Consider the following 20,162-nt stretch of genomic DNA (forward strand, 5'->3'; position numbering starts at 1 on the left):
TGGATGAACATCTGATTTGGGTTGGGGTTGGGGGACACGACTGTAGATGTGAAGTGGTAAATCATGGCCGTCTGAGGTCCTGACAGTGGATTCTCCATCTTCTACGTTCCATGACACTGTTTCGTGCATTCCAGTCGGATCACTTGACTCTTTCCTATGTTCTAACACAGATGCCCACATGAGTAGAAATGAATAAATGAAGAAACACACACACTTAGCAGACACACCACTAGCATTGTACGTATGGAAAGAAGTAGAGAGAAGAATGCAAAATTCCCTTCTGAATAACACCTTTTACCAGACTCTCCTGGTAGAGAAAACTTTGAGATGACCATACTAATTGCAATGAAATATAAATAAGGCAATGACAGGTTTTCAATAATAAAAAACAGACCAGCTACAGGGGTTCCCAGGGCGGTGAAAGTAACATACCTCCTGACCCCACCCTGTGGAGAGGAACTTACTATAAAGCTATCCTCTTCTCTCCCTGGATGATACTTTCATCCTCTTGAAATACTCTTCAAAAGGATGACCTTTTGAGAAGGAAATGTAGTCTAACTTTTTTAAAAATTAAGAGTTTGGGTAACTTTGCATGAAAAAGAAACAAAGAAAGCAGGTTTTATGTTGTCAATATAGTAGAAAATTTTAGTGTTCAATAAAACCTCATACTGTAAGTAAAGTAGAATCCAGTAACTTAATATGTTCAATGGGAAAAAAACATCAATGTGAGTACAGAACTTTTAAGCTCTCTCATTGAATGTGTCCCAACATCAGCAGCTGTTCTTTGGTTCATCCCCAAAACATGAACATCACTAAGAGTAGGAATTTGTTCTCTAATTTCACTAAATGGAAAAAGGACTCCTTGGAGAGAAGCTTACTGAATATCTTAGGGAAGGGGAAAAAAATCAGTTTGAATCTGGATTATCTTGTTTCCAGAGAGCAAAGATGCTTTTCAAAAACAGCTGCAGTCGAGTAACTCAGAGTGAGCTCCCACTTGGCATGTAATGACAATTTAAGTTTCATCATCTTCATATACAGTGTAAATCAGTGGTTCTCAAACTTGAGAGAACATCAGAACCATCTGGAGGTGCTAAAACCCACATTGCGGGGCCCACCCCCAGAAGTCTGTAACAAGGCCCAGGAATCTGCATTTCTAACAGATTTCCAGGTGAAACTGCTGCTGGTGGTCCAGAGACCACACTTTGAGAACCATTGGTATAAATGATCTTAGTTGAACTGGGCGATTCTGTGAGCATCTATGAGTTCATTATGATCCTCAAAAGGAAAAGTCAATATAAAATGTACAGAAAGGCAGTTGTAAAAAAAATTAAATTTCTTAACATACGTGGATATTTGTATCTTCCTTTTAAGTACGTGTTAGTTTATAAAGCATTGTTCTTTTAAAATCTGTGAAGCAATGAATAGATATCCACAGGTACCAAAAGCAAGAAAAACTAAATAACATGATAGAAACAAATCCGGTCCTCAGTCAACACCACTAGAACACAATAACTAATCAAAATTCTTGTGTTCAAAGATGACAAACTAGCCAAATGGCCCAAAGAAGAGAATTAACTTGGTCCCTCATCATCTAGGGGGAAAAAACCTCTAAATGCTCATTGTAATAAGATGTTCACACACTCATAGCTCAGTGATATATTTTCAATTAATATATCAAATGAGGTTAATATATAATAATGGCAAGACAATGAGTTTGGCAATGTCAGCCATGTGAAACCCAAACCGACATCCTTTCCAAGGAAGATGTAAGTTTCATAAACTAAAATCTATGAGAAAGTAATAGACTTAAAATTCCCACTGATAAAACCAGGTGCAACTGAAGTATAAAAGGTATTTAACTAAAGACTCAGGTTTACATTACCATGGAGTATAAAACCAAATTGAGGTATCCACCAAGAACCAATCAGTGGACAATACACAAGGTCTAATATTGTCTTGCTTTGTTTTTATCTTTACAATCTGGTAAGATTACTACAACCACAGGAAAATGCAGAAATAGAATCAGGTCAAATTACTGTTAACTCCAAGGGGATGTCCCTGAGGAGATATAAGAATAAAAGTAAGAATAAGAACAAAATAAGGATAAAAGCTTATAAACTGCACAAAGGCTGACATGTGAAGGCTAATAGCAGCTTTATTCATAATAGCCAAAACCTGGAAACTATCCAAATCCCCATTAATAAGTGAATGAATAAGCAAATTGCAGCACATCCATACTATGAAATACTACTCAGCAAAAAAAAGGAACGAAGTATTGATACATGCTACAATACAAATGAATCTCAAAAATATCATAAGCCAAAGAAGTTAGACAAGAGTACCCACAGTATGATCTTTTTATTTTTCTTTTTTAAGGCACGATCTTTGTGTTAGTGTATGTGGAATAATTCTTTAGGTGTTTAAAATATTTATAAGGAGTTAGTTTATTGGACTGGTGACTTCATCAAATGTTTAGAAAATTTTGGTAAGAGTTTTCAGTCAATGTTGAAATGCATGGGGGAATTTAATTTGTCAAAATTCAATGTTTTAATTTATTGGTTGTGGAAGTCATGTAAATACTCAAAAGGATATAAATTTCAATGATTAAAGGAATGTTAATTGTTCAAAATATGCATAAGAGGAATACACTGTTACATTAAATAAGGCATAATAGAAGGAAGTGGTCCTCGCTTGCGCAAAAGCCTCTTACACATTCAATAATGCATCAGCATGCATCGTACAAACACCTCCAGTCTTGGTCAGCACGAGCACACGCATTTGGCAAAGTTCTCATCAGTGTGCATAGATGATCCTGGGTTCTGTTTTTTCCACTTAGTGACATTTCATATGTACGATATTAGCTATAGAAATAGCCCACAGGACTTCCCTGGTGGTGCAGTGGTTAAAAATCCGCCTGCCAATGCAGGGGACACGGGTTCGAGCCCTGGTCCAGGAAGATCCCACATGCCACGGAGCAACTAAGCCAGTGCACCACAACTACCGAGCTTGCACTGTAGGGCCCACGTGCCGAAACTACCGAGCCCTCGTGCTGCAACTACTGAAGCCCGCGCGCCTAGAGCTCGTGCTCCGCAACAAGAGAAGCCACTGCAGTGAGAAGCCCTCGCACCGCAACAAAGAGTAGCCCCCGCTTGCCGCAACTAGAGAAAGCCCGCTCACAGCAACGAAGACCCAACGCAGCCAAAAGAAAAGAAATAGCCCACAACGTTGTTGTTTTTGAGATTCTGATAAGGCATCTGTGATATACCATAGTTTGCTGACCTTTTCCTCCATTGTTGGGGCTTAAGTTCAAAGTCATTAAAAATTATAGTTACCAATCGTTTCTTTCTCGCCATGGTACACTAGCAATACCCAGACCTGGCTCAGAATCCCAGCTCCACCTTGTCATAGACATGTGACCTTGAGCAGACCACCTGACCTTTCTGATCCTTACTTATCCCAGGGTTTCCAAAAAGGATAAAATAAGGCACACCTGCAGCTCCTGGCACATAGTTGGTGCTCAGAAATGTTGAGCCCTGCAGGGGGTGAGGGTTCTATCCCTGGTAGGGAAACTGAGATTAAAAAAAAAAAAAAGAAAGAAAGAAAAGGAAAAGAAATGTTGAGCCCTAGATCTAACACGTATTTTCCTGATGTACATACTCTTCAGAGCATCGAAGCCTTTCAATTTTAGTGTAACAATTACACCACTTTGGACCTGATATTCTTCATATTCTAGCCTTAATCTTCACTGCTTTTCTGAGAGTTGATTTACACTTCCATTTTTCATTCCTTCAATCCATTATATCCCTAAGTTTTGTTTGTTTGTTGTGTTTGTGTTTTTGCTCCTACTTTTTCCATCTGCTACTCTGTCTGTAATCCATGGCCTTCAAATCATTTGTGCTGCATTTTCTCTTCTCCTGTTTGGTGTCTATCTTTTCAGTCTGTTTTCTTTAGGCATACATTGGTGTATATATTTTAAATAAGATCATACGTTATATTCTGTTTGTAACCAGTAATCGTATGATCAGTTTCCACGTCAAATATGTTTTCTCATTATTTTAATAGATGTGTTGGTAAATCGCAATTTAATCAATTCCTCATTTTTAACATTTAGATTGTTTTTACTTTTTCACTTTTATAGGTGATGCTTTGATGAATATTCTAGTAGCTATATCTTTAGGCTCATCCGTGATTGCTCCCTTAGAATTAATTCATACATGTTAAATTGCTGGGTCAAAAAAAACATAGAATTCTAGGTCTTTTAGTATGTATTTTCACATTATCTAGATAAAGATTATACACAATAGGGTTATAGCTTCCTGCAGAAAATCCAAGGCAATATTATCACATCGATTTCCTTTAAATACTCCCCTACAGATCAATCTTCAGAAATATTAATATTTTGAGCCGTTTTCCTGAATAAAAAATTATAAATAAACTATTATGAGCTCACATTTTTACAATCTGATACAAAAGAAGTAACTACTCTCTGGAATGTCGCCTTTATTAAACCAGTGCTCTCTGAGAGCACCTTACAATGTAGTGCCTGTTTTATAAAAGCACATTCATTTGATTTTGAGATCAGTATGTGAGGGGGCCTGGGGGCATTCCCATCCTCTTTTGTGCTCTCATTCGCCCTAGCAATGCCGACTAAACACTTTGTTTTCAACCACAGGGTCTGGGCCCTCCATAGCTATACCATGCCTTTTAGATTAAATCTGATTCCTTCCTTCAAGTGGATGCTTTATTCTCATAGCCAACAGGTCACAGAGTTCAGAGAAAGAAGATCATGTTCCATAATGTTTATTAATGTCTTAAAACTATGTGCCCATCTATTCTGAGTCTGAAAGAAATCGAAGTTAGTCTTACAGAAAATCAGGTGCAGTGAATCAATCAATTAATCATTGCTGAGTGCCAACAATGTGTAAGGCAGCAGAAGTCCTCCAAATCAGAGAATAAGCTTAAAAATACATTGGTAAATATTCTTCTTTCATTTTGGTTGCTTTTCCTGGAATATTGGATGAATGTTTAGGTTTGCATTTTGTTTTTCTAGATGTTATTTTTTCTTAGCCTGGAGGAAGACCATAGAAGCTAAGTTTTTAAAGTATCCTGTTTTTCCTCAAAAGATGTTTTTTAAATTGAGGAGATTGAGTGTCCTGCAATATGAATATTGGCTTTATGTGTTTCCTCTTTTGTGAAATGTCCATTTATGTCTTTTGCTTATTTTTCTATTGGGTTATTGTCCTTTGCTTATTGATTTGTAGAAGTTCTTAAAATATTCTTGATAGAGATTCTTTGTTATATATGATACATCTTCTCTATTTGTAGTTTACCTTTTCACCTTCTTTAACATGTCTTTTGATTAATACTAGTTTTCAATTTCAATATAGTCAAAGTCATCACACTTACTTGAAAATGGGTTTTTATGGGTCCAGTGTTTAAGAAATCCTTCCTTACCCTCCAGATCTAAAGATATTCACTCATATTTTTTTTCTGAAAATTTTAAAGTTTTGCTTTTGGTATTTGAATCCTTAATCCATCTGGAGTTGATTTGCATGTCTGATGTGAGATAGGAGTCTGATTTATTTTTCATATGGATAATTTTTTTCCTGTTCCATTTATTGAATTCCTCATAAATAATCCAGGAAACGCAAATCAAGACCATAAAGAGATACCAATTTACATCCATTTAGTTGGCAAAAATTGAGAAGTCTGACAGCACCAAGTGCTGAAGAGGATAGATCAATAGGATGGTGAGAATATAAACTGTTACAACTGCTTTGGAAAACAGTGTGGCTTTATACTGCAAAGTTGAACATTCATACATCCTACAATGGACCGACATTCCATTCATAGGTATGAACCGAGGGCGACTCCAGCAGGTATGCACTGGGAGAGAAAACCACTTATGAGAATGCTCATTAGAGCAAGAAATGTGAAAGCCTAGACTCCAGTATCCAGGAGGCCAGATAAATAAATGCTGGTATAGTCAAACAATGAAATACTATACCGCAGTGAAGATGAATGAATCACTGCAAACCACAACTCTTAGTAGTAGAAGTAAATGACTCTTAGTAACAGAAAACAAAATGGGAAAAAAGTCCCAGAAGACTATATACAGCATAATATCCTTTTTATAAAAGTCAAGAAGAGTTGAAACTAATCATTAATTTCTTTGCGTGCATCTATGTGTGATAAAAAATCATTTAAATCGAGAATGAATAAAAATACAAGATTCAGAATTGTGGCTATACAGGTGGAGGAGGCAGGGGGATGGGCCAGGGCAGGGCACACAGAAGGTGGAAGTTTTTGTCAGTGTGTTGGTTCGCTGACTGGATAGTGAGATCGTGGGTGGTCGTTATATTATTTTATTATATTTTTTTAAAGGGAACTTTCTAAAATTACTTATTTATTTATTTATGGCTGCGTTGGGTCTTTGTTGCTGCACGCAGGCTTTCTCTAGTTGCAGCGAGCGGGGGCTACTCTTCGTGGCAGAGCCTGGGTGGGCTCTAGGCGTGTGGGCTTCAGTAGTTGTGGCACACAGGCTCAGTAGTTGTGGCGCATGGGCTTAGTTGCTCCGCGACATGTGGGATCTTCCGGGACCAGGGATCGAACCCGTGTCCCCTGCATTGGCAGGCGGATTCTTAACCACTGCGCCACCAGGGAAGTCCCGGTCGTTACATTATTAACAAATAAACACACAAGTAGATAAAATAAAAGAGGGCCAAGCATGGACCGGTGATGAGAATGGGAGAGAAAAACCAGCACAGAGCCTTTGAGGAATGAGCCGGCCTAAGGTGTGAAGTGATGACACTCAAAACGAAGGTCAAAAAGCTGTTTGAGGGAATTCTCTGGTGGTCCAGTGGTTAGGACTCTGCCTTTAACTGCTTAGAGCCTGAGTTCAATCCCTGTTCAGGGAACTAGGATCCCACAAGCCGTGCCGCGTGCACAGCCAGAAAAAAAAAAGGTATTTGATGTAAGTAACAGTTAAGTATTACTAAATCAAAACTCCTCACCTTAGTAATTTTTTCACTAGATCCTGATTAGGTATTAGTTAGTTTATATATGCAGGCTGCCTAAATTCCATGTCATTTCAGGTCTGTTTGGATCACAGTGAAAAAAATAAATTCTCTAGGGAGAGACTGGATAGAAAGAGAAGCAAGCTGACTAAGAAAACCTTCAGTTCTTCCAAGCACTCTCATTATGTCACAAGAATAAGTTAAAGACTATGGCATTTCCAAACTTCTAATAATAAAAGCAGCTTACATTTTTCTGGGATTTTATATTTGCTTAGTGTTCTCACATACATGCTTCATTTAATAATGCGTCAAAGAGCCTGAGAACTTACAAAATCAAGGCTGTCAGATGTTGGTGACAAGAAATAATAACAATACAAATAAAACTGAGTGCTGGGGTTATTTCAAAGCTGAGTCTTTGTAGATAAGAGCTTACTAAAGACAAATCAGAAAATGGGACATAAATTTATCAGCATGATCTTTTTGTGCTTCAATTTCTTTAAATCTTAGTCTAAACGGGAGGTTACCCTACTGTTGTTCTAAAACTCCAACTCAACAAATATTCGTCAAGTTCCTAAAATATGTAGGCACTGTGCTTGGATCTAGGAATAAAACAATGAACAAAGAAGACAATAGCCATGGAGCTACTGATAAACAATGTTTAGCAAAATAAATATATTTCTATTTTTATTTAAAAAACTGGATCATACATGATATCTTTCATGAAGGTTTACTTGCCTTTATCCAAAACATATCCAGTAGAATTGATGACCCCTCCTCTGTCCCCACTAGACCTCACTGTGCTTCCTTTATAGTATTCGTCATGCTGACTTACAATCATTTGCATACACGTCTGCAGTAGATGTCTGTTACTTTTATTCTGTCCAGGACCTTTTCTTCTCAGGAACTCCCTTCTCCACTTTCTAAGGCTGTCAGTTACATGCCCCCGCCTCCCCAGTCCGTGGGGAAGCACAAGATGCAGGCTGGCCACAGAGAGAAGGTGGGTCTGTGACCCAAGTAGAACCTTTTTTGGAGGCTTGATTTGCACCCTGGAAGAGAATAATCTCTTTCTCCTCCTAAAATCACTAGTACTAATATGGATGCCTAGAGCTTTGCCTCCACGGGAAAAATCTAAGAACACAGAGGAGAACAGAATTGTGAGATGGAGAGAGAGACTGAATCCTGATGATACTCTTTATTTATTTATTTGGTTGTGCTGGGTCTTAGTTGCAGCAGGCGGGCTCCTTAGTTGCAGCTTGCGGGCTCCTTAGTTGCGGCTTGGGAGCTCCTTAGTTGCGGCATGCAGGCTCCTTAGTTGTGGCACGCATGCAGGATCTAGTTCCCTGGCCAGGGATTGAACCCAGGCCGCCTGCATTGGGATCGTGGAGTCTTAACCACTGGACCACCAGGGAAGTCCCCTGATGATATTCTTTAAGCCTGAACCAGCAGTACCTGCAACCCATTATCCCAATTAAAAGAACCAATATATTGACTTTTAACTTAAGCTTGCTAGGTTAGTTTTTTGTCACTTAAAACTAGGAAATCCCAACCAATAATGTGTATGTCTCCTCCCAGACTGTCAGCTTCTAGGAGTACCTATGAGCGAGGGCCTAATTGGCACCTACACTGACCTGGTGGCAATGGCTGACAGGCTGACATGGCAGGCAAATGCCTAGATAAAATTGTTCAGCATCTAGAGCAGGTGTGTGTAGCCCTAGGCCCATGAACTCCCAATTGGATCCATGAGTGGATGTGTATATGTGGATTTTTCAGGTAAGAAAGTTAATACGTGTCATCAGATGCTCAAAAGGATCCCAAACCAAGAAAGTTCAGGAACTCTCACTGGTTTAAAGGCTGTGCCTCGCAAACTCAGCCTGGTTTCAGTGACAGCAGTCATCACATCTGGATACATGGAGCAAGGGGGGAAAGAGCTTTGCTCTAACTTTCCTTCAAGTCTAGAGAATGGAAAAGCTTGCTGTATTCTAAGTGCAGTCATGCCATGTTTGTGCGGTTTGTTCCTTTTCGTGTGTGAGGATGCTTTCTGGTCTGCTCTTCTAGATCCACTGAGGGATATAGCTGGGATATGTAAGGTAAGAAGAGAAATCCAACCCCCTTTGACCACAGCCCTCACTTCATATCACATAACTGACAGAACCCCTCCTGCACTCCCTCCCAGTCCCTGGGATCCCTTGAGCACTGACCACACCTAATCCTGTTATTAATCTCTAGATCCATTCTTTTCTTTTTTATTGTGAGAAAATACACATAACATACAATTTACCATCCTAACCATGTTTAAGCGTACTGTTCAGCGGAGTTAAGTACATTCACATTGTTGTGCTACCATCACCACCATCCATCCCCAGAACTTTTTCATCATCCCAAACTGAAACTCTGTGCCCATTAAACACTAACTCCCCATTCACCTCTCCCTCCAGCCCTAGGAAGCTCTATTCCACTTTCTGTCTCTATGAACTTGACTAATTTAGGTACCTCATATAAGTAAAATCACACAATATTTGTCCTTAAACGTCTGGCTTTTTGCACTTAGCAGAATGTCCTCAAGGTTCAGCCATGTGGTAGCATCTAGCTTCCATTCTGAGTCACCTGTGGACCACAGTGAGTTAGCTTCCCAAACCTGCCTCTTCACGGCTGACACATAGGCTGGCTCTCAGAGAGCCGGACCGAATGCTGAGCCAGATGCTGTGAATCTTCACTTCCCTGGCACAAACGAGCCTCTCTCAGGGGCTTCCTGGGGAAAACAGATGGGAGAGATTATTATCCCAGGCCCATGAGGTCTCCAAGTATTGCCAAATTAATTCATATGGATTTTCTTGATGTTTTTCTTTTTTTATTGAGGTATAATTGGTCTATAACATTATATTAGTTTCAATTGTACAACATAATGATTCAACACGTGTATACATTGCAAAATGATCACCACAATAAGTCTAGTTAACATCTGCTACCATACAATGTTACAAATTTTTTTTTCTTGTGATGAAAACTTTTAAGATCTACTCTCTTAACAATTTTCAATTGATGTTTTTCAAAGATAAAAGACTGTCTTTGTGGGAAATTCCCTGGAGATCCAGTGGTTAGGACTCCAAGCTTCCAATGCAGGGAGCACAGGTTCAGGGAACTAAGATCCCGGCCAAAAAAAAAAGACTATCTTTGTGCACCAAATATACACATGAATAGAAAAGGCTATCAGATCTTTCACTAGGTGAGGATGGAGCAAGTTCTGGAGAAGATCTAGTGAGGAAGAGAGGGGATGCTAATGAAGAATCAACCAGGACTGGTAGAAAGTCCCAAAGCATCAGCTTTCTTCATGGGAAAGCTGGGCTGGAGAACAGAGTGGGACCTCCTACTCCAACCCCACTTGACTGAGAGCAATCAGGCCTGTGGCTGTAGTGAAGATGTGACTCTCCTCCGGGAGGCCCTGCTCCAGGGCGCCTACAACATGAAGGTTGGAAGCACAAGACCTGCTCCACCTGAACACAGGCAGGTCCAAGAGGGGACAGTCAACTGCTCATGCTGCACAGGGGTACACGTGACTTTGACTGGTCAACCCACCCTATTGAGGATCCTGATCAAACTTAGTCATCAATAAATCACTCTTCTATTAAGAAGCAGCCAGAAAAGGGATGAAGGGGGAGGCAGGAAGTAAAAGCATTGGGAATGGTCATTCCTCTCTGGGCTGAGGCAGGGATGAGGGGATAAGAGGAAAATAAATCCACCTTGCAAATTCCAGAAAAGCCAGCCTCACTGTGCCCGACAGCAACGGCCTTCAAACTGGACGTAGCAAAGAGAGTTGCTAGTTTATGAGCTCTCAGCAACTTTTAGGGAATTAATTTTCAGATCCTCAACTTGAGTTTGTCTTCTTTCTTAAAACTGTCCTGCCAGAGAAGCAGTGTGGTCAAACTATTATACTGGTGCTCTATTTCTACCTCCCTGTTCTCCATAGTGCTTCTCCCACTTAGGAAAAGTGTTAGGGTTAGGGTTAGGGTTAGGGTTAGGTTCAGGGTTTGGGTTTGGGTTTAGAGTAGGGTTAGGGTTAGGGTTAGGTTTGGGAACTCAATCTCTCGCTCATCTGAATCTTCCAATGGTGCATTGCCACTCGGTATAAAAACCTCCAGGCACCCAACAAAGGGCAATTTAAAGTAGTGGTGTTGATGAGAAAATGAATAACTCTAAAGGAATGTCTTAGGTTGCTGTATTAGTTTCCCATGGCTGCCATAACAAGCATTTCCACAAACTTGGTGGCTTGCAAAAATAGAAATTTATTTGCTTACAGTTCTGGAGGCCAGAAGTCCAAATTCAAGATGTCAGCCAGGACCAGCTCCCTCCTAAGGAAAAATAATCCTTCCTTGCTTCTTCTAGCTTTTGGTGGCTCCAGGCATGCCTTGGCTTGTGGCTGCATCACTCAATCCCTGCTTCTGTCTTCATATGGCCTTCTCTGTCTTTGTGTCTCCTTGTCTTTCTCTTATAAGGACACTTGTCTCTGGATTTAAGGCCCCTCTTCTGGGGTAGTCCAGCATGATCTCATCTTACAATTCTTAATTATATTTGCAAAGACTATTTTTCCAAATAAGGCCATATTCACAGGTTACAGGAGTTAGGATATGGATGTAGCTTTTCGGGGACTGCAGCTGGGTTACCCCAGAAGCATTGCCAAGATCAAGACCTAAGTGCAAATTCTTTTTTAGGGAGGTGATCCCAGGAAGCATCAGCAGGAAAGTGGGAAATGATTGACGGGGAAGAGAAGGAAGCCAATACAGAGTACCTTAATGAGTTACCATTGTGAGAAACAGGGGTTCACTTCCAGAGAGAGCCCTGGGGAGACGGTGTAGAACACACCTCAGGGTTCTGAGTCAGGGAAGCTGTAGTACTCATGCTCAGAATCTCGTTTGTTATTGACTGAAGGCTGTCCCCAAGGGTATTAACTCCCTGATCCTTGAACACTCAGGCAAAGTGAAAGCTTTCAAAGGATCATTCATATATGTATTTGAATACGTAGTGCACGTACTGAAATGCTAAGTGCCTAGGGGATGTGGGTGGGGTATTGATAGCGTCTGCTACTGGGCAAGTCAGGTAGTTTTTATTTCATTGCTTCTATCAAAATTGAAGAAGGAGCTACTAGAGTTGTCCACCGACAGGTCATTTAAAATAATATTTAATGGAAGATCACTGAGTGATTTTTGGCATAAAACCGAGAAGAATTTCAAAAAATTGAGTGACATTAGTATACAAATTACTTCCAGACTCCTCTGCACATTTATTTGAACAAAGTTAGTTACTATATATGGGGATTAAGTAGGAATATGTGATATTCATCAATATATAATATTTATCACTGGACACATGAATTAAAAGTTTAAAAGGCCAATAAAATTTTACTTTATGTTGTATAATTATGAAATTACATAGCATATTTAACTTGCTTTTAATACACTTAAAACCTTATGGTCACTGCAAATTTTAAATTTCTAATTTCAATTTACATAGGTATTTTTGTTCTGGAGAATTAAGATGCTGTGATCAATAAAAAATGGACAATTTGGAATGGAAACATAGGTTTAAAGGGAAAAAAGAATGATGGAAAATGTCCTGCTTTTAATATAGTGCTTGTTTTTTTTTTTAAATGGATGATGGATGGATAAATTTAAGGGATGAATTTAGATACTGCTGGATATGGGTAAAAGAGTGACATAATTATTTTATTCTAAAATGTAAGTATTGGGCTTCTCTGGTGGCTCAGTGGTTAAGAATCCGCCTACCAATTCAGGAGACATGGGTTCGATCCCTGGTCCGGGAAGATCCCACATGCTGCGGAGTAACTAAGCCCGTGCGCCACAACTACTAAGCCTACACTCTAAAGCCCGCGAGCCACAACTACTGAGCCCGCGCACCACAACGAAGAGCAGCCCCCGCTCACCGCAACTAGAGAAAGCCCACACGCAGCAACGAAGACCCAACGCAGCCAAAAATAAATAAATAAAATAAATAATAAAAAAATAAAATAAAATAAAATGTAAGTATTTATGGAACCCAGGAAATAACATCCTTTGCAATTCCATATGCTTACAATGAAAAATTTTAGAAGTCACTCTAAACTTCTTTTAGGAAACATTAACTAACCTCTAAATCTGAATCACAGGTTCCTAGAAAAGAGGGTCTGATTGGTCCAATGTGGATCAGATACCTACCCCTGGTAGAATCAGTTGTGGTCAGTGAGGTGGGGTCACACAGACTTTCTGTCCACTCGGTAGGGGCTGTGAGGGGTTGGGTAGCATGTGCTAGATGGTTCTCAGAGAAGAGGGTGGCACCCAAGAAAGCTTAACTACTTAATAAAGGTTTTTACTTAATATGCAAGTGAACCCCAGTAAACTGATTTTTACGCTGAATCCATTTTTTAAAATATATCTTTTGAGGGAATAGACGGTGGTCACTCAGAAATACATTGGCACCAACTCTCCAGAAAATCTCTAGGCACTGATTTTCAGAGGCAGTTGAGGGTGCTGGTCATGCAGACAGGCCCTACCAGCTCTGTTTGTCTCCATTGTAGGATGAGAAGCAGATCGGGCTCTTTGTTCATGGATGGAAACACTCAGAACATGAAATACCACATAAACCTCCCTCATAACATAAATTTCCTTCCTTCTTCCAGGCAGTGCTCCAACATGTATTTTAGGTTCCTTCTTTAGCATCTGTCAGTGTCTCTACCTCTTATTTCATAAGCCAACCTATATTTTGCTCTTATATTTTTAATCAGGTTGAGTAATGCAGCTACTAGTCTAGACCAAAATTGGATTGATTTGCTTGTGACGATGAATAACGTGACGTGTGTGTGTGTATGTATGTATACGTGTGTGTGCATGTGTATCCATCATATTGCACCCTTAAAATTTGTGTTACCTCTCAGTAAAAAATAAATATAAGAAATTACTATAAAAAAACACACTGCCAAAAATTCAACCTTCCTAAAGACAGTAGCAGCATCCATGGTCTGTCGCACTCGCATCCTCTTCCCAACCTCTGGTGACAAATACTAAGAAGCAGAAACAAGGTACCCAGGCTACCTGTGGGCTGCATAAAGGAGGGCTGGAAAATCCCAGCTGAGAATAACCAGTTCCTGAAAACCCACAAGCTCTTTCCTGCCATGAAGAGTTACTGACCCCTTCCCTCCGGACTGCGCCAGGCAGGGTGGGGTACAGATGCGAGAGGGGATACGACCTATACCTAGAACCTCTCTGCCCAGGTGGGGAGATGAACCACACAGGAGGGGTCCCAAGGTGTGACATCTAATCTGAGTCCAGGGGAAGGATGGAGAAATAGTGGCCGGAGAAGGAAAGAAAGCATATATTCCAGAAGACCAATGGGTGGAGAGGCTGGAGAGTTAAGATGCACAGTGGGGTGGAGGGTGGGCCTGAGGGGGAGAAGGCAGAATGGAAACAGATATCAGAAACTTGGTGTTCTTTCTTTAAAACAATCAATTCCATCCCGCCCCCCATTAGGTCCTGTATTTCCGATTCAGGTTGGCAGATGAAATCCTGACCCTAGCCTTGAGCCTATATACTCTCCTAGTTGGCGGTTGTTAATTAAGAAAGGTACCGACAGACCAGAGAAGCTGTTGATGGAGGTAGACGACATGCTCACCAGAGCGGTTTAAAACTGGTCAGAAAAACCTGGGGGCTGAAAATACTCAGGAGAAACTCCTACCTGCTCGTCTTTCTGGAGCCTTGACTGGAAAGTGTACAGTCGTAACCATCCTGTTGTACAGTTTACTTCCATGAAGGTAGGTACCCTTACAAGATTGCCTCTGACAAATCCCCTTGGAAGCATGTGGCCTTTTAAAGTTTACTGTTCTCTCCTGTATTGTGTAAGCATTTTGTTTTTTTGGGTTTTTTTGAGCTATAGTTGATTTACAATGTTGTGTGAGTTTCAGGTGTACAGCAAAGTGATTTAGTTACATATATCTAGTCTGAGTTCAGGGGAAGGATATATATATATTCTTTTTCAGATTCTTTTCCATTAGAGGTTATTACAAGATATTGAATATAGTTCCCTGTGCTATACAGTAAGTTTTTGTTGTTTATCTATTTTATATATAATGTATCTGTTAATCCCAAACTCTTAATTTATCCCTCCCCCTCCACTTCCCCTTTGGTAACCATGAGACTGTTATCTATGTCTGTGAGTCTGTTTTGTAAATAAGTTCATTTGTATTATTTTTTTAGATTCCATAAATAAGTGATATCATATGATATTTGTCTTTGTCTGACTTACTTCGCTTAGTATGATAATCTCTAGGTCCATCCATGTTGCTGCAAATGGCATTATCTCATTCTTTCCTGTGTTGTATAAACTTTAATCTCAAAACATTTCATGTGAGGTGGTAATGGTATGGTGGTTATAGAGGGGAGAAAAACCAGAGAAAGGACAGTATTACTAGAATCATACTGTTCCATAAATGGGTTGGGAGAGATAGAGGAACAGATGAAATCATATTGGCAGCCACTGGGGTCAAGTCAAGTGGACATGGACCCCTTTTCTCAACCCTTCCCCAATTCATTTCACTCAGTTGAACCTGGGTGATGGGTACATGGGTTTTTTTTTATCCTATTCTACTTTTTTGGATATTTGAAAATTTCCATAATAAAGAATTTTTAAATTGCCTAATTGATTATCATGTAGCCAGATGTACCAAATTGTATTTAAAAGGTATTTAAGAGGTATTTGTTGCTCCCAAAGTATTTCAAGTTTAAATTACTTTGTTCAACTGAAGACCCTGATTGGATGGATGATGAATAGATAGATTAATAAACAGATGGAGGGATGCATGGTCAAATTGCTGCTAAAATAAAGACTTGGTCTCCGGAGCCCTGGCCACAGCTCCAGAGTGCACTTACCTGCCCAGTTCTAATGTACTAACCCTTGCTGATTCCATCTTGATTTTCCTTCTAAAGCCAGATCTCTGTATCAAGACAGATAGGCAAGATCCTTTTCTCTCCCCCTCCAATTTCACTCAGGCTCCTTTTGGGTCACTGACATACCTGAAAGATGTGAAATGGTGACCACAAGATGAATGGCTCCAGGGCCTGTTACCAAATCCCCCAACAACCTATTTTCAAACAACAGGCTTAAATTATATCCTAAATGTGGGTGTTTGCTGTTATTTTTAAAATTTTATTTATTTTATTTTTGGCTGCGTTGGGTCTTCGTTGCTGCGCGCGGGCTTTCTCTAATTGCGGTGAGCGGGGGCTACTCTTTGTTGCCATGCGCGGGCTTCTCACTGTGGTGGCTTCTCTTGTTGCAGAGCACGGGCTCTAGACATGCGGGCTTCAGTAGTTGTGGCACATGGGCTCAGTAGTTATGGCTCGCGGGCTCTAGAGCACAGGCTCAGTAGTTGTGGCACACAGGCTTAGTTGCTCCGCCAAATGTGGGATCTTCCCGGACCAGGGATCGAACCCATGTCGCCTGCATTGGCAGGCAGATTCTTAACCCCTGCGCCATCCGGGAAGTCCCGTTGTTTGCCATTATTAAGATTTCCTGCTGGGCTTCCCTGGTGGCGCAGTGGTTAAGAATCCGCCTGCCAATGCAGGGGACACGGGTTCAAGCCCTGGTCCGGGAAGATCCCACATGCCGCGGAGCAACTAAGCCCGTGCGCCACAACTCCTGAGACTGCGCTCTAGAGCCCATGAGCCACAACTACTGAGCCCGCGTGCCACAACTACTGAAGCTCGTGTGCCTAGAGCCCGTGCTCCACAACGAGAGAAGCCACCGCAATGAGAAGCCCGCGCACTGCAACGAAGAGAAGCTCCCTCTCGCCACAACTAGAAAAAGCCCACGCGCAGCAACAGAGACCCAATACAGCCAAAAATATATAAATAAAATAAATAAATTAAAAAAAAAAAAAAAAAAGATTTCCTGCTGTTCTTCCCCATCCTGATCGTTTTTCCTTTGGGAAATTAATAGAGGTCTTGCATTCACTCAATCACTGGTTGACCCCCATTTGTTGAACTCCTATTGTGTGCTACTAAAAATTAGCAACATGGAAACTGCCATGGATTTTTCTGTGGTTCTATGAGGATTTACTGTTAACACAATTGCTTATATGAGGATAGTGGGGTCTTCAAACTCTTCGGGGTGCACTTTCCAGTGGTGTGCTGGAGCTGGCTCATCCAGGCTCCAAAGAGCCTACTGTGGCTTCTCTTCCCAACTTCAAAACTCTGTATTCAGTGACGCTAAACTGGCAGCTTGAAACCAGCCATAAGAGGAGTATTTACACCACAAAACCAGCACATTCTCCAAATCAGGGCTTTCTCCCCTCTCACCCCTCAACCTCAGAGCCAGTTATTAAACATTTACCAGGACACAACAGACTTTTTGCATGTATTACCCATTTTCTCTCTACGCTACTCCTTAATGTAAACAATTTACTCATGAGAAAAGCCAAACAAAACCACTAACTGCAGGACAAGACTGAATGAAAGCTGCAGCCCAGTTCTTATGACTCCAAACCAGGGGCTCTTCCCCCGACACCCCACACTCCCCCCTAACCACCTCCTCCCCACCCACCCTCCTAACTGTAATTGGTTCTCCTTCTTTACTTCTCATCTTTTCCCTTCACTTTTTCCAACCAGATTTTAAGGACAAGAAATAACAAGATAGAAGATGAAGGGGAAACAAGGCAGGCTATGGCTTTTTAAAAATATAATTTTTTTAAAGTAAATAACAAAAGTAGCATATAACCTAGAGTAGCACTTGTTATGGGCTCCATTATTCATAAGGACCCTCACAGGCTAGGCTGGGGGATTTCATAATATGTATTGAAAAGGGTGGATATGGGCAGTGATAATGGTTACTCTAAAGACCAGTAGGGGTCTTCCCTGGTGGCACAGTGGTTAAGAATCTGCCTGCCAATGCAGGGGACACGGGTTCGAGCCCTGGTCCGGGAAGATCCTACATCCCGCGGAGCAACTAAGCCCATGTGCCACAACTACTGAGCCTGTGCTCTAGAGCCCGCGAGCCCCAACTACTGAGCCTGCACGCCCCAACTACTGAAGCTCATGCCCCTAGAGCCCATGCTCCGCAACGAGAGAAGCCACAGCAATGAGAAGCCCGCGCACCGCAACAGAGTAGCCCCTGCTCACCGCAACTAGAGAAAGCCCGTGCACAGCAACGAAGACCCAAAGCAGCCAAAAAAATTTTTTAAATAAATAAATATATAAGACCAGTAGGATATTAGAAATGAAAAAAAGAATTATTAGCAATAGATTATTTATATTCCAAACAATAGAGGCTATAGATAAGAGACCAGAAACTCAGAGCCTTGGGATTTTTAATCTCTCTCCATATACCTCTGAATTTGGTTTCTTTCTCTTTTTTCATTATCTGAGTACCCAGGTGCTGTGTAAAATATGAAGATGACCTGTTAGAACCCACAACTTGAATTTTCCAGGCTGGTTCCAATTTTTTTTTTTTTAATTATTAGCACTTTTAATTATTATTTATTTATTTATTTGGCTGTGTTGGGTCTTTGTTTCTGTGCGAGGGCTTTCTCTAGTTGCAGCAAGTGGGGGCCACTCTTCATCGTGGTGCGCAGGCCTCTCACTATCGCGGCCTCTCTTGTTGCGGAGCACAGGCTCCAGACACGCGGGCTCAGAAGTTGTGGCTCACGGGCCTAGTTGCTCCGCGGCATGTGGGATCTTCCCGGACCAGGGCTCGAACCCGTGTCCCCTGCATTAGCAGGCAGATTCTCAACCACTGCACCACCAGGGAAGCCCTCCAATTTTAAATAATTACATATTGTATCAAAACCCTAAATTTGTTACCTAAAGTCATTGAATTTTTATCTTTTCATAATCCTTTTCATATAACCATTCACAATTTTTAATATGATTTATGAGGTTTAGCCTGGGTCTTTGGTTCAGGAAACACAGCCACTGTATTGGGGACAGTCCTGATCCAGGGCACTTGTGGACTGCTGGAAGAGCTGGCTGTAGTTTCCGATTCAAGGTGGGTGAAGTTGCTTTGAAGAAGCAATTGCCTCTTTGGGCTCAGAAGGCTCCAACCAACTACCTTGCAGAGAAATAAAAAAGAGATTCAAACATTTACTAAACTAAAGCGAACAGCTCCCATTTACAGACTGTTGCACAGCAGGGGCAGGCTATTACCGACAAGGCACGGTGGGGAAATGACTTGCCCAAAGTCATCCAGCTTGAAGAGCATCACCAACCAACTTGAAAGGCAATGCCCGTCTTCCTCCAAAACCTGTGTTCTTTTCCTCAATGCCCCGGTCTCAGGTCATGTGCTGGGAAGAGATTTGTGAAGAACTAGGAAGATGTTCCTAAATAAAGCGATGAATGGTCTCCCGGATCCTCCTGCTACTTCCCTCCAGCACAGCCACCCCACGGTCTGCAAACTCCTCACCTCCTATCTTATCACCTCCCAGGACAGAGCGTCTCAACATCAGAATTAGTTCCTTAAAGGGAGCTTTAAAAAAATGTCTAAGGCCAAGCCTCCCCACCCCCCTCCAGGTCAATTGAATCAGAGTATCTGGAGGGAGGGTCCTAAGCGCAGTAGTTTTTAAACTCTCCTCGAGTAATTATAATGTGCAGCCAGGGTGGAGAACGATTGTCCCAGAGCCAAACACAGTAGTTCTCTGCCTGGGGCACACAGGGTTTGTTTGTTTGTTTTTTTAATTTATTTATTTTATTTTATTTTTGGCTGTGTTGGGTCTTCATTTCTGTGCGAGGGCTTTCTCTAGTTGCGGCGAGCGGGGGCCACTCTTCATCGCGGTGCGCGGGCCTCTCACTATCGCGGCCTCTCTTGTTGCGGAGCACAGGCTCCAGACGCGCAGGCTCAGTAGTTGTGGCTCACGGGCCTAGTTGCTCCACGGCATGTGGGATCTTCCCAGACCAGGGCTCAAACCCGTGTCCTCTGCATCGGCAGGCGGATTCTCAACCACTGCACCACCAGGGAAGCCCCACACAGGTTTTTAAATAAAAGAAACATTCCCCAGCTTCTGTCCCAGGCCAATCAAATCCAAATGGCTGAGTGTTGTCTTTTAAACCAGCGGTTCCCAACCTTTCTGGCACCAGGGACTGGTTTCAAAAGCGGAAGACGATTTTTCCATGGTCGGGG

Source organism: Balaenoptera ricei, chromosome 18 (genome assembly GCF_028023285.1).
Source record: "Balaenoptera ricei isolate mBalRic1 chromosome 18, mBalRic1.hap2, whole genome shotgun sequence".
NCBI lineage: Eukaryota > Metazoa > Chordata > Mammalia > Artiodactyla > Balaenopteridae > Balaenoptera > Balaenoptera ricei.